Genomic DNA, 16,523 nt, shown 5'->3' with positions numbered 1-16,523 from the left:
TACCTTTCTGGATTTGCAAGGGGAATGGGAGGTGGTACCGTGACCTGTATTTGTGAGGGAGAGGCATCGAAGGGGTTTCTGCTTAGCCTATCTACTTTTTCTTTCAGAGCAGTGGCCTCGGCCTTAGAAGCAACCAGTTCCTGTTGCACCAATATCAAGGCCTGAAGCACTTCATCTAAGGTAGCCATTTAGTCCCCACCCGGATCGGGTGTAGCTTGTAATTCGTGGGCGTGTTATTCTGTCAGGATACGCTCCACGGGATCCGGATGGTGAATAGAAGGCCCACCTCCAAACGTCACAAACACTCTGATATAAAAATATCAACAGAGGATTTGAGCCATTAGGCGAGGGGTAATTGTCAAAATAATAAACAGGGAAGGGAAGGAAGGGGTCAGCTGGGAAGGGATGTACCTGAAACGACAGAGCATACAAAGGTAAGAACACCATACACCCAACACATCAAATAAACCACCAATTCCTCTTGCAACTAAGTACCTGTGAGAACAAACATAAACTCGGCAATTGGGTGGTCTCGAATTCCCCCTCTAAGGATATGTGCTTGAGCCCTAATGGAAACAGGCATAAGTTAGGAAAAACATCAATTGCATAAACTCATACATATGAATTCATTAGGAGCTCCTATATACCTCAGTGGAAACACAAGCTATCCGAAATATGGAGTTCTGGGTGAAGGTTTGATAAGAGAGTAACTGCACTCAAAAGAAATTATAAGGAGAAGCTGTTGTTGTTAGCCACACAGACACGGTAATGCGTGGGAAGCAAGAACCACAGCACTCCGCTCTGCGAGTAAAAGCACACCAGCCTCTGTTAGAAACACAGGTACTTGAAAATAACGTTTCATGAATTTTAGCAGTTAGTTTGAATGGTATAAAAGACTGCGACCCTGTGCCAGCATAATCTTGATATGTATTCAAGTGTTCTCGCCACGGTAACACGCAGTTAAAACCACCGCCGTGCTCCGCAAGCTTCACTAATAGTTATAGACCATAGAAAATACAAGCGCTTGTTCTGGCTACACGGAGCAGCTGCTACCACCGTGCACCACCTACTCGAAGTAGAAGAAGTAATCAACAAATAGAGAGACGGCAGCGTGTGGCTCCTCACACTACTACGCTCCGCTCTAATGTCCATAAGCCGACACGGGCTAAAACCAAAAGCTCAGCGTTTGTCCCACGGAGGCGAACCTGCTCCTCCGCGCCTCTCAGCAAACAAAGCAGAAGCAACAAAACAAGCAAGCGCCGCAGTTCCGTCACTGCGCGCTGGAAATCACGGCAACGCGTGGGAGCCCCCACAGCGCTCCGCTCAATGGCGATCACAAACAAGGCGGGGAACCGCTCCTACCTGGAGGAAAGGAAGCAACGGACACAGAACCTTTCGGTTGGTACAACGAGTTCCCCGGCTCCTTCTTCCTCCGCTCAATCCAAGCAGCAAAGCGGAATAACACGCAACAGGATGCGTGTCACAGGAACTCAAATAGGCTAACCGAGGCTTCTGGGAAATGTAGTTCGCTCAGCGCCCGTTTTATTTACTGCACCTCGTCATCCCCCAGACACAGTAAGGCAGGCGCAAGTATGATTTCTGACACAGACAGGGTGCCATAGTCCCACAGATAAACATAAATGTTATGGAGTGATGCCTCACTTTTCCTGCATGATGCAATCAGGGATGCCCTAAATCACCTACCTAAAGCTCCATGAAGATGGTGTTCAGGAAGTTGAAAACAGCTTTGTTCAATCTCCTCCAAGACGGAGCTTTAGGAGCAGGGAGAAGTGAGAAACCCCTGCACTTCCACTTAACCACTCCTCCATTAGATTCAGAGTACATTTTTGATATTGCAACATTGGGATCTCCATTTTTAAGTTTTTAGACAGAAGTGTTCACCAAATCAGGTGTATACCTCATTGGTGGGCTCTGAGGACAACATATCCTTGGATGCATGCCAGCACATTACACAACGTACCTCTCTTCCCTAGACCCACGCGCATTCATTTTGGATAAAAGAGTTACTGTTTGCAAATTGGGTCTGGCAGAAACCCGGGTCTCTCTGATTAAGAATAAAGAAATAATGCTTTGTCTCATCACCACCTTTCATATACAAAGCTCTATTTCAATGGACTAAGCGGGTTTTAACATGCTACAGGCCTTATTTATGAAGGCCTGCGTCACATTTACGCTGCCGTAGCGTAACGTTTTGTGGGCGTTCCCCCACAAGAAAGGGTCGTAGGAGTGGTGCAGTGAAATCTATAGGATTTCACAGTGCCAGTTCTACGCCGCCAATGTGTCAAAACCTTATGCCTGCCTCTTGACAGGCATAAGGGTGACACAGGCCCTTTCACATGGGGCTTGGCCGTCCGAAAGGACACATTGCTGGAGTTGCGTCTGTTTTCAGACACACCTCAACTGTGCGCCACTTTTGCTCCGACAGAAACGTCAGTATTACTGACGTATCTGCCATTCCTTGCAACACAATGCATCATACAGTAATTATGATGCATCCTTCATGTCGCAAGGAGGGCGCACTGCGAAATGCTGCACCGCTGCTTTCACACAGCGATGTGACACTTTTCATGAATAAGGCCCCACATTTTTTTTGTTGGCATAGGTGAATGAAATGTAGTGAAAAAATCTATGAGAGGCTCAGCTTCCTGCGTTAATCTCAAACTCAAAGCCTGGTAGCTTTTCTGAGCTGCTGGTGTGAATAAACACGGTCCCATTCGGACTTAACAAAGTCACGTAAATGTATGCCTCGAAGTGATCAAAGTTAGGCTGACAGTTTCCTGAAGTGGCTCAGTAACCGATTGCCGCAGATCCAAAAAGAGCCGAGGAGGATGGATGTGCCATTTAATAATGAGGCTTTTTGCTCACTCGAGAGGGTCGTTTTGAGTCGGGGAAGTCATGCGGTTGAACCAATCAAAATGATAATTGTCACTCAAACCCTACTATGAGGCTTATAATGAGTACGAAGATTTGTTCGGCTGCCCAGTGTCCATAAAATTAGCAGCGTCTCCTTCCTTCCCTTAAACAGACGAGAAGAGCTTGAAATCCGTCACAACAGTTTCCTTCATGTCACATTGCATGCAGATTTATAAGCTGAGCTGCTACATCGAAATAAGCATAATAGTGTTCGAAAGGAGTCTCATTTGAGGCTTATTATTTTATTTAAGGGGGGTGAAAAGTCCAGCACTGCAATAGTCTCTGATAATCCGGAACCTCAGACACCCTATCCCTCTCAAGCGTGCCCTCACACCAAAAAAAGGCCGAACTGTGTTGATCAATCCTAACACCACTCCAGTGACGTTGACCATTGACATCGAATCACAGGCACGCATTTAAGAGAGCATTGTGTGTTATCAAGATTGCACTAGCAAGTATGTTCATGCGACACTCATTCCATCAGCTGTCTTCCCTTAATATCATTGAGCCCTTGGAATATTACTTTTTTTGCAGCTAGTATGCCTTATTTGCTTTTCTATAATGAACGTGGCAAGCTGTACTGAGCAAGTCTCGCTCACAAAGAATTAAGAAAGCAGTCTGGCTTAACTGATCTTAGTGCATTTGCAGATGACCCTTAAAGACCTTGTAACTTCATTCTGGAAAAAGAGTAAGCCCAGATTTACAAAGGTCTTGCATTTCAAGATGACGCAAGGCACTGAAAGCTCTTAAGTCAGATTTATTAAGCCATGCAAGGCCATCTTGCATGGTTCTGCGTGGCTTCTGCAGCACACATAGAAAGAGTAAAATGCCTCTGAAGATTGGTTTTGTGCAGTAACAGGCATCCTTGCACCATGGCGCTTGCGGTTTGCACTAGGAAGCGCTCAGTGCACCAGCACAGGGAGAGAGGAGAAATGTGCCATAGCTTAGTAGATACGGCACATTCCTGCTCTCTCCCTGCCTTACTGAACAGGGAACCAAGTTGTCTTGCTGCGTTGTGTTGCATGACTCTCTAGTAAATCTGGGCCTTAGAGTCAGATATTTAACAACAGCCCATTAAGCAAAGTTGGAACAGTTTACTGCACAAAATCAAGGTTTTCTACAAGCTAATCAGAGATGCCTTCAATTAGGTCTAAGTAAGAGGATGTGTTTTTCTCTTCTAAAATAAAAGTCTCCTACCATAAATGGTCTTTTTCTCTGATTATACTCCAAAATAAAAATGATTACTCAAGGTGTAGATCAGGTAAAATATCAACTTTAATTCCCTGGAACTTCTCTCAAAGACATAAGATTAATTTTTACACCTCTTTCAAAGGCAAATGTTGATTCTGTAAAAATGGTCTTCACTTGCATTTGTGCAATAATAGGGATGCAGGACAGTATCAGCACTACCAGAACATACTCTAACTTCCCTGTTAGCTGTATTGCACATCTAGAGGCAACAAAGAGTGAGTATTTCCACACTGGATGTTCCTATATTCCTTACTACTTAGAACTGAAACTTACCTGAGTAACAATGTGTTCTTTGACCCAGTATGACTGCGAGTGGCCTGACATCTTAATAATTGATTGATGCTGTCTGCTCAGCAATAGAGATATTTCTGTTTGTACCAGAAGTTGTTACCACCTTGACGTTTGGAGAACTGCTGGGCAGAATTTATATTCGTAAATAGCACCCTGAGGCACAGTTGCTCATTGGTCGCTAACAAGGCCACTGAGCTTTTTAAGATTAGGGGCCATATGTATGAAGGTACCGATTTGCGATTCTGAAATAGCGATTTTTAAGAAATCGCTGTTTCAGAATCGCAAAATGGTATGCATGTACAAATTCGCTTTTTTTTGCGAATTCTTAGTATTCCTTAATTGCGATTAGCAAATTGCGAATCTTAATTAAGGAATACTTTCCCATTCATTTCTAAATTTTGCGATTTGCAATTTGAAAATCGCAAATTGAGAATAATTTCAAGGGTGCAGGGATGTCCAAAGGACACCCTGTTGCACCCCTGAAATATGCATGGGTGCACATGTGGCGAACATACATGCCCTAAGGGCATGTATGTGCGTCACATGGCACTTTGAAAAATGCTGAAATGTGCATTTTTAAAGGAAATCGCAACTTAACACCAACTAGAAGTTGGTGGTAAGTTGCGATTCTTTAAGGGCATTTTGGAATTTTTTTTGGCTTCATACATTGCATTTAAGGAATCGCAAAATGTGTGATTCCTTAAATGCAATTGCAAAATAAGGAATCGCAAATTTTGCGATTCCTTATTTTGCACCAGAATTTACTTCATACATATCAGTTTCCTAATTCGCATTCGCAAAGGCCGAAATTCTGCAAATTTCGGCCTTTGCGAATGCAAATTTGCGTCATACATATGGCCCTTGATCCCCAATATCTGAATCTAAGTCTCTGAACTGTGATGTCCATTAATGTTCACATCTCACCTATGTATTTTCAATAAAGTGCATATCCCAATAATGTTGCTCACCGCAGACTTTTAAATGCATTCTTTGTGCTTGTTCTGGTGATATGCAGAGCTCACATTGTCCTATCAAAGATGTGTACCATACATGTAGCGGGCCATGAATATGGTTGTGACCCCATGCAAGCTCCGAGGGGTGGGAGAGAAGCATAATAAATTAACAATTCTCTCCTGGAGATGAATGTATCACATACTTCGAACATTTTCCTGCCTATTTATAGCAGGCACGTGCACCTCTGTCCTGTAATTGCAGTTAAATTCTTCATTCATTAATGCATAGCTGTGTTATTTAAGGGCAGATATGGGTTTGTAGAAGTTTCTATGCAGAAACATATTTTATTGTAGGTTCTGTATAAGCAATAAATAATTAGAAGAGCAAACTTCTCTCCCAGCGTAGTAGACTATGCGCTGAATTCGACCATGCACAACCATGTATCAGAAGAGATTGGAACATTGTGATTGACCTGACATAGACAGATCAGGCAGGCTGAACTTCAGCAATGACAGTGACAGAAACATACTAAGAAACCTGTTGACAGACCATGGCCTAAGCAGGGATCCACTAAAGAGGGATACCATTGGATAGGGGAGAGGCTCCCCTTTCCAGAGATACCTCTCCTGTCTTTCTACATGCTTGGGGGCTGAGATAGTCTCCTGAGGACATAGAAAGTGAAAGTGAAATGAGTCTCTTGGCTCATTTCAGTTTCGGTTACTGTGCAAAGACAATATCGCAACGTGCACGCTGATTGTCATTGCACAGAAACCAAAGAGACAGCCTCAGGGCTAGGGAAGCCCGTCCCCAGCTCCAGATGCTGTTGGGGTGAAAAGAAAATCCCTCTGCGGCCCGCACCAGAGGGATTTCCAGTGCTCTGTGTGCGCATGGCCTGTAGCCATCTGACGTACATGAGCACTGGTGTGTCGGACGGCTCCCGGCCGTCCGAAACCGAAGGGGTTAAATTTGCTTTGCAAATTGTAATATGAAAGCTGTTGTCAATGACTGTGAGAAGCTAGCACAGTGTTGCCTCTGTTATACTAGTTGAGTATGTTCAGTAGAACGTGCACTGCTACAGCTAACTTGTTACCTGGTATAGGTGTGGAAGGGAAGCTTGAAATTGTGATGTTCTTTGGTAATCATTCTTTGCTAGTTCAAGGGAAGCTTGCATTTTGATGTTCATGTGGTGGCTTTGAGTACAATGGAAGCTTGCATGGCTATTATCCAAGAGGTACATGTTCTGTATGTAAGAATGAAACTTGCACTCCAGAGACCCATGTGGTACCCGTTCTATGTGTATGTGTGTGTGCCTGTGTGTGTATTCACCTGATGCCCATGGAGTACCCATTTTCTGTGCATGTTTCCAAAGCTTTGACTTTTTTGCTTGTGATATACTTTCTGTGTGCACAAGGGAAGGTTGTATTGCTGTAGACCATGTGGTGCTTCTTCTGTGTGTGCTCGGGAGGGTTAGGCTAATAATGATGCCCAGGTGGCACGTGGTCTCTGTGATCATGGAACGCTTTCACACCTGACCCCATGTGGTATCCTTATTGTGTGTGTCAATTTAGAGAAAAATACCAAAAAGAATTCCACAGGAAAAGAACTGCACTCAGCAGGGCTTGTATATACAAGCACATATACATATATATATATTTATGTGCAAAAAGTTAAGGTCGCGATTACTCCAATGGCGGTGGGCTCCGGCAAGGTAGCGAGCCTCCCAAATTCCTTCAACGTTCAGTAAGTACACGCTTTGGACTTATCAACATTGTTTGCCCACTGGGGCTGAATTGTAAAATATAAACATTTACAAATGTAGACGATGATATTTCTTCATTTAATATGTGGAAATCATGAAATGGTTTGCCTAAATCAAGTATATTTCGTTTATATGTCTGTATGCGATATAAATTTCCTGTTCCTATGGATTTAAAACAGACCAGTATCAAGTTTAACAACATTCTAATATGGCTGCTACACTGGATGTGGTGCAGTAGGCCTTTGTTGATGTTTATGTTACTGTGATGTTGTCACTTTTTTATGTATATATACTTTATTGAAGACAAACAAAAATGACAAGGGAGCTCTGCTCCGGAACGCGCCGGGCAAGGATTTGCCATTAATGCAATAAATTAATTTACCACGCAAAAACGGATCTGGGCTCGGATCTTTGGTGTTGTAATTACAGAAATATATATATATATTACCTACTGGCAGTCGCCAGTAGGTAGCTATAGTTAGGATTTTTTTCAATGCAAAATCTCAAAATTCTATTTGGAATAACTTTGGCGCCGGTTGACGAATCTGCCTGAAAACTTCCTCAAATTTGCCTCGCGGAGCTCCGGTCCTTCCTTGAAAGTTTCGGGGGGATTCGTCAAGCGGGGGCCGAGATAAAAGGGGGGTCCCAAAATGTGTTTTCCCCATGTTAATTTCCATAGGGCGGTCAAACTCACTTTTAGACCGAACGGCTGAATGGATTTGCACCAAACTTGGCAAAATTGTAGGGACTGGTAGCCCGATTTGCCTTTGCTATGTCTCAAGATATGTGCTCCAGTGGTTTTTGAGTAATTTAGGTTAAAAAAATATATATATCTATGGCAGCGCCCTGGTACGCGCACCGGGGAGCGCTTCGGGCGCGCCACGCGACTTGCGCACAGAAAGCTGATTGGCTCTCGGGTGTCTGTAAACATTCGAAACAGTCCGGAGCAGCCGCCATCTTGTGTCTCGGTAAAATCAAGACATAAGAGGTAGAAAAATCAAAGGGGGAAATGACCATAAGGGGACAGGGATAGACCCCCCTGACCCCTTAGGTTTGATGTGGGGGCCATAAAAGGGCCCAGCGGGGCAAAAACAAATTTTTTTTTGATTTGCGCGGGGGGAGCGCCCGGTACGCGCACCGGGGAGCGGACCGGGGAGCGTCCCATGGGGAAAAATGAATATTAGAGTTTTTAAAAAATTTAGCCTTTTTTTAGAAATTGGAGGTAGTTCTAAAAAGAACTGTTTTTTTTCGTCTTTTTGTTGTTTTATATTTTTTTATTGTTTTTTGAACATTTTAAACTTTTTTTGGGTTTTCTGAACAGTTTATATTTTTTTTGTATTTTTCATGGGGAGAAACGAAAAAACAGGGAATTGAAAATGGCTCAACTGGAGCAAAAAAAAAAATAATAATTAGGGTTTATTGGGGAATTTGTGGTTGTCCCCAGCAAGGACGATGAGCTTTACGCTCTGTTCTCCGTAGGAGATGGTCTTCCCACAATATTTACAGATAATTCGGAAATCTGCAAATCGTGGCTGAATGCAAGGCATCGTCTCACTTTCCTTTGGTGCTGACGGAGTGGGTTGCTTTCTTTTTGAGGAGGTGCTTGCGGATTGGGGAGGGTTACTGGCCAGTTCCCTCATCTCTGCAGCAGAATAGTTTATTGCATGCTTGCGCTGCATGTGGCGAATCATCGTGTTGTTTCCAAATGAATATTTTTTATTAGGGTTCCCCCTAGAAAGTTCCATGCCACAGATTAGGCAAGTCACCTTGGCTGCATTTACTTTTTTCTTCCCCTCTGGGATCGAAAAAAACTCCCATATAATGTGTGGTCTTGGCTGGTATGGGGTATTTTGTTCTTCAAGCCATCTTCTCCTCCCCTCTTCCTCCTCCTCCACCTCTTCCTCCTCTTGTTGACCACCAATGATATCTTGTGGTGGTCCTCTTGGTGGTTGTGGTTGTGGTGGTGGTGGTGGTGCAGATGCACCAGCTGCTGCTGCTACTGAAGCCATTATAAAGATCAAAAAGGTACAGAGAGGTACAAACAGGTCTTCCTAAGTCAAAGGACAAAGTCAGAATAAGGAAAAAAGGTGGGGTCTTTCATCCTTTTGAAAAAAAAAATGTATTGAACCAATGAAAAGTGTTATTTTCAGGTCACATGACCAGGGGCTTCATCATTATGAAACCAAAACTGTTATGAACCAATGAAAAGTGTTATTTTCAGGTCACATGACCCGACGCGCTTACGCTACGCGCCCCGGGGTGCGCCCAGGGGCGCGTCGCGTAAGCGCGTCAGACGCCTACGTTGCGCGATCGTATTCGCTCGAGTGCTTCCGGGTGCGCTTACGCCGTGCATATCACGCGGACGCTTCTACGTGATACGTCACGATCATGTTTTCGTCCGCGATATTGGCGCTTACGGGACGCTCCCCGGTGCGCGCCCCGGGGCGCTTCATAAAACTACGCTTTCCGGGGCGCTCACCGGGGCGCGCACCGGGAGCGCTCCAAGGCAAAAAAAATTTTTGGGAAAAAACAATATACAAAACAAAATTTTGGCAAAATTGTAGGGACTGGTAGCCCGATGTGCCTTTGCTATGTCTCAAGATATATGCTCAAGTGGTTTTTACGAAAATTAACTTTGAAAAAATATATATTGGGCTACATTGGGCTATATATGTTAGAGCCCAAATGTAGCCCAATGTATCCCAATGTAGCCCAAAGATGGCCACCAGAGACAAAAAAAAACAAATGTAGCCCAAATATCAGCCAGATGTAGCCCAAATATAGCCCAATGACAGAATGTCCCAGAGTGTTCTAAAGAACAACTAGAGCGCTAACAGTCTTACTTATAAAATGAGACTTATAGTTAGGAATTAGCATTTAAAAAAACTTTGAAATTCACTGAAAAACCATAGGTTTCACACCAGATTTAGTTAGGAATAAGCATTTAAAAAACCTATTAAATTCACTGAAAAAACCATAGGTTTCACACCAGTTATAGTTAGCTGGAAATTTTACTGACTTAAAACCATTGAAATTCCCACGTTATAGTTAGTTGGACTCACTATAACTTGCGCGTGCAATGCACTGCTGATGACGTCACATATTACATCACTCATGACATGATCAGTGACATCACTCATGACATCACTGATGACACCATCCTTGTGACAGAGTGACAGACCTCCTTTCACTGTAATGTAACCCTTGAAACACATATTCAAAAATAGAAACTAACATTTTTTTAAAAATGGAGATAACCATATCAGTTACAACAACCAATGCAGTAATTCCACCATCTATATACACATCTACTCATTCACAAACAGTTCAATATACTCACTCATACATATAGTCACTCATCATATGTAGTGATACACCTATACATCCTGTTACACACCGACAGTCATCCAAAAGTTACTCACACACATACTCACACATGCAAATAAACAATTGAACATCCATTTATTTGCATATAGAGCTATACACACACTACCACCCTACTTCTATTGAAATTTAAACATATTTATTCTCTTAAACAATCCCTTATAGAAACACATACTTATTTAAACAGGAACTCTTACAATCTCTTACTCTCACATATACTAACTTATATACATCAATATTCACATATACTAGATTAAAACATATGTAGTTACTGATAAAGACACTAGTGAGACAGTCATTCACTCACTAACATACACATATACACACTCATTCACCCATACAGTCCTGCACATATGCTGTCTTCAAAACACATACAAACAGAGAGTCAGTCAATCATGCATCTATGTGCTAAGTAATACCCCCACCAAACCATATAGACACTCATACTGATACTAAGAAAAACATCTAATAACCCATGTACATACACATGTAGCTACTCACCAACCCATGCAGCTACTTATACACAAAGTGAGACACTAATACATATATTTAAAAATTTAAACATTACTCACTAATATTTATTTTTCAGAAAGACACACATTCACTTGATGGTGTCATCAGTGATGTCATGAGTGATTTCACTGACCATGTCATGAGTGATGTAATATGTGAAGTCATCAGCAGTGCATTGCACGCGCAGGTTATAGTGAGTCAAACTAACTATAACGTGGGAATTTCAATGGTTTTATGTCAGTAAAATTTCCAGCTAACTATAACTGGTGTGAAACCTATGGTTTTTCAGTGAATATATATATATATATATATATATATATATATATATATATATATATATATATATATATATACACACACACACACACACACACACACACACACACACACATATACATTCACTGAAACCATAGGTTTCAGGGGCGTTATAGTTAGTTGGACATTTCAATTGTACAAAACCATAGAAATGTCCCCGTTATAGTTAGTTCACGTGGTACAATCACTGAAGGTACTTTACCATTCCCTCGCTGGAGACCCGTTAATATGCGGTCCGGCGGGGATGAGTACAGGTGCTACTACGCGGCGCCCCTACAAATGGAATAAGTGCCCGTTTTTTCCACAGGTACAGCTGGCAACTACGATATGTCGTATTAACCACTGGTTATGAAACGATCTATGGACGCATATGTTCTGACCTCAGTCATGCCCAAAAAAACTCTTTTCTTGGCGTTTATGGTCACAACATGCCACACAAACCTTCATACCTGCCACTATTGCTAATATTGATTATATCTCATTTTCGGCAGGATTGGTTCATAGGGAGACACCGCCCCCCCCCCCTGAGTCCATGGAGCATGAGTACTCCAACTAAAACGCAACAAATTACCTAACCTTAAGTATACATGAAGTGTGTTATCTCTATGGCTCTGCTTAAGTGTTGAATGAATGTTGATGGTTGTGAAAAAACACGTACGCTGAGCGTCAGATAAGCATGCCTTTGATTCCTTTTAGGCACAATCACGCTTACCTGTGAAGACTACCAAGCATGTTTTTTAATATTTCTAGGCACAATAGTCTGGTAAGACTGCACGCACCATTATGGAGCAACTCACCCATAAGGAGCACGACAACAGTGGACTTAGATGAATACTAACCCCTCTCAAGATTGAGGGGGGCTTTTATTTTCTAGCGCAATCTTTTAATTTTTACCATTTCAGGTATACATTGTGACATTAGGACATATGTATCATCAATGCATGCTTTATTATGAGCAGCGTTCACTTTATTTAATAATTTTCTACACTTCACAATTGTTTATTTCCTATTTAGGAACATTAGGATTGGCAAACACAGGGTTGATCCTTGCGTGGTCCTGAGCAAGAGCTTTGGGTAGCTCGAAACATGTTGCTCTCACACTGTGGTCCAACTCATTATAGTTAGGTTCCCCAGTGCAACCCCCTTTTTAGACATACCAACCTAGGAGCTAGAATAAAATTTGTTTAGGCCCACTAGCAAGGTATTTTTAATCACTTTTCATCCAATCCCCCACAAATTGCACTACACATAGTCTAACTACAAGTGCTCCTACGTAACTTCGCAAGTCGCAGCACGCCCCAGTTCGTAGAGGACTGGGATGGCCCCTATGGTGAAGCATGTCACTGTGGGGAAGCCCTGGTGAGTGAGGAGACTCAAGAAAGAAAAAATATTTTCTTTCTTCAAGGCTTCTCTTTGACTACATTAGTCAAGAGCCATTAGTCTATAGGCTAGGTCTCTGAACCCAACACTTTGGATTTTCTTTTGAATCTACGTGTCGGGAGGACGACCTAGCTTTTACTCCTCCAATTCCCCCCAACTTGTATTCTGTTCATAGCAGTTTTTTAATTGCGGTAGATCTACTATTCTAACAACCCATAGCAGCTGACCACAGGATAACACACACTAACTATATTCATCATTTCATAACCACCATGGCAGAAATAACGGGCCTTACCTTCACGGATGAAGAGGAAGACAGTGTTATTGCTGCCAAGCTACCACTAACAGGAGCACCAAATAAAGATAACAGCGATGCCAGCCAGTGTTGGGATGAGTTAACTTAATTAAAATGCAACCAGATCAAGACACTCATTCATGGAATCATGATGGCAGAGTACCTCAGGGCTATCATGGCACCAAGAGGTCTAATCGTAAGGAATGAACCATTCATCTTTCAAAAGGACAAACTATTCAACAAAGATTGGTCACTAATCTCCTGGCACTGCACCAGGGATTGGTTATTGCTAATAATAAAAACTGCAGCATGCCTTTCTGAAGCACTCAAAGAAGATATGCATACACTAGAGGTCACCTGAAGTCTTATCAAAGCACCACAGAATTAAAAAAGCGACTAGAAGAACTTAATAAAACCATGACCGAATTTGAGATTGGGTTAAAAGACACCAAGTATGGGAAATATAGAAAGGACCAAAAATCATTCTCACATGAAAATGTGTACCCATACGTGAAGGATGACTACGTACCAAGCGGAATGAACTCGGGCTACAACACGGACAGAGAGGGATCTGATTCCGGCTCTGATTACTCAGATTCATCAAGTAGTTACAATCGCAACAGAAACCAGAGGACCAGGAGAGCACGAGGCAATTATGGGAGGTACTAAAGAGGACAACCATCCAACTGGCCCATGTATCCAGGACCACAACCCTTTGGTCCACTGACACCGTTCTTCTATGGCCCCCCACAATTCCCCCAGGCTTACCATCAACAACAATCCCAACAATGGGACCAAGGACAAGACCAACAAAATCAGTCTTTTTTAGGCCGGGGCAGGGGGATGCAATGAGGAAGGAACAGAAAAGGCCAACAATTACAGTGGGCACAGCCTTTAGAGACATCGAGGAGCCACACCTGGAGCATGGGCCCCCCAGACAATCCAACGACAAGCAACAATCCAGTCTAGTTGTTAATCTATCGGATACGATAATAACACCGACACAACTGACAGTATTGGAAAAGGGATTAGGCTTTGTGCCTACCCCATCCGTAGACAAGCTCAAACTCTGCTGCGAACTCAAGGAGTTCATCAGGGAAAAAAAACTTGAGGTGTTCTTCAGGGATAAAGCACCAGCAGATGAACAAAGGAGTGACACAGGATTAAAGAAAAAATCCAACTTTACACCACCACCTGTCAACTTACCAGAGGAACTATTAGCTTTTGAAAAGGCTGTAATAAAGGAAGTGAAGGAACTGGATCCTCTGACCATCAAGGTATTCCATAACACGAGCAATCTGGGGAAAGATGCAATACAACAACTATCATCCAATGATACAATTACAATAAACCAGCGGACTTAGGAGGGGCCATAGTTTTACAGCACACAACAGACTACAGAAATGAGTGCCTACACCTACTTAGCCGATGAGGGGAACTACAGACTCATCAAGGCAGACCCCAGTGAGAGACTTTGAATAGAGATAGCGATCTTCATTGATGAATCTCTCACTAATGACTGGCTAAGCAGAAAGGAAGCAGGTTTTCTGGAAAATACCAACCCAGTTACCCCCTATTTCTATACCATCCCCATAATCCATAAACATCAGGATAAACCACCTGGGAGACCAATTGTGTCAGGGATAGGTTCTATTCTAGAACCTCTGTCTAAGTTTGCGGATGACCGATACCTACCTACAGGACACCAAAGCGGTTCTGTGCCTTTTGAAAGATCTAACATTTGACCCCCACATCCAGCATACTCATCGGCCTGGATGTGGAGAGTCTGTACACCTCTCTCCCTCACAAAGACCCCTTGATATACTTGAGGAGGTTCTTTTTGAGAACGAGTGCGAATGAGTGGGCCTACAACACCCCCAACAACGTTGTGCTAGAGAGCTGCAGACTGGCGCTCACTGAGAATTTCTTTAGATTTAAGGAGAAGCTATACCACCAACAACACGGCACCAGCATGGGCAGTACCTTTGCGCCGAGCGTGGACGGACTCTACGTGCACCATTTAGAGAGGCATCAGATTCTAAGCAACACCGACCCCCATTTACATCACATCCAGGTGTGGAAACGATATATAGATGATGTTCTACTGATTTGGGAAGATACTGAAGAAGATGCCAATGAGTTATTTAGATGGCTCAACTTACAAGCCCATATTTGAAATTCAACCACACCATGAGCAGATCTCAATTGGTGTTTCTAGACCTGAATATCCTAGCACAACAAGGTACTTTAGCAACAACTACTCATTTTAAGCCAACAGCTAGAAATTGCCTGCTTAAGTTTGACAGTTTCCATCCCCAGCACTTCAAACAAAATCTACCCTTTGCACAATTCCTTCGACTGAAAAGGAATTGCACCAATTAACATGATTACATAAGCCAGGCAAAGGATCTCAGTGCTAAACTCCAACAACGCAATTACCCAAAACAACTGGTAGCCAGGGCATGCAAAAGGGCCTCTAACAACAACAGGGAAGCCCTTCTTGAACCAAAGGTAACTAACAACTCAGAACTCAAAAGACCAATCTGTATTACCACTTTTAATGTGGCCTCAGACAAAGTAACCAAGATAGTGAAGAAACACTGGGACACACTAAACAGCGGGGTCTAAATATACCTACACCAATGTTCAGCCACAGATGATGCATGAACTTAAAGAATCATTTAGTGCACACACGTCCAAGTACAACCAATGCAAATGAAGGCAGCATACGGAGACTCCACCCACTTCCTACAGGGCACTACCCCTGTAATGTAGTTCCTATTTTCCCAATAGGCTCTGCGCATTGGAATAACATAAACAGCAGTGTAGACGTAGGACTGAGGTCATCTAGGTCTCTACTGACTATGTTAGACTTAATTTCGGTTTGCCAGCTAGCTCAGAGGTCACTAGAAACTTTCTCGAATGAATAGGAACGGGTTAACTTCCCTGATTTAGACAAGAAGGGATTCAGCTTCTGACAACCGCATAAACATGACAACTTTGCTCCCTCAGAATAAAGAGTGTATCTCTAGAGTCATGTGAAAACAATAGACGGCTATTTCACTCAGTCAATCGTGCATGCTTAATTCCACCAGAGTGCAGAGAAATAGAGAGACAGGTGTTTTCAATAAAAGTTGTTATTTTATTGAACAGTCTTCTTTCTCATGCAAGAGAAATGAATTGCCACAATTGCAATACTTATCATACAGTAAAGTGTGTACAGTAAAAGGAGTATTATGAAATAATACTGTAAAAGCATTGATACGGTTTCTTAGCCATATGATACTTTAAAATTGATAAAATATATACATACATAAAAACATTGACTAACGAACTCAACTGGAGTTTCTAGATACGCCTACCCCAGTGTACCTGACCTAAGCCTAATACGTGGGAAGGAGTAAGTGAGTTTGCAGTTTTTAAGTTAAGTTAAGTTTTGCCAAGTAT

Source organism: Lissotriton vulgaris, chromosome 8, assembly GCF_964263255.1.
Source record: "Lissotriton vulgaris chromosome 8, aLisVul1.2, whole genome shotgun sequence".
NCBI lineage: Eukaryota > Metazoa > Chordata > Amphibia > Caudata > Salamandridae > Lissotriton > Lissotriton vulgaris.
This window is presented reverse-complemented; position numbering follows the sequence as displayed.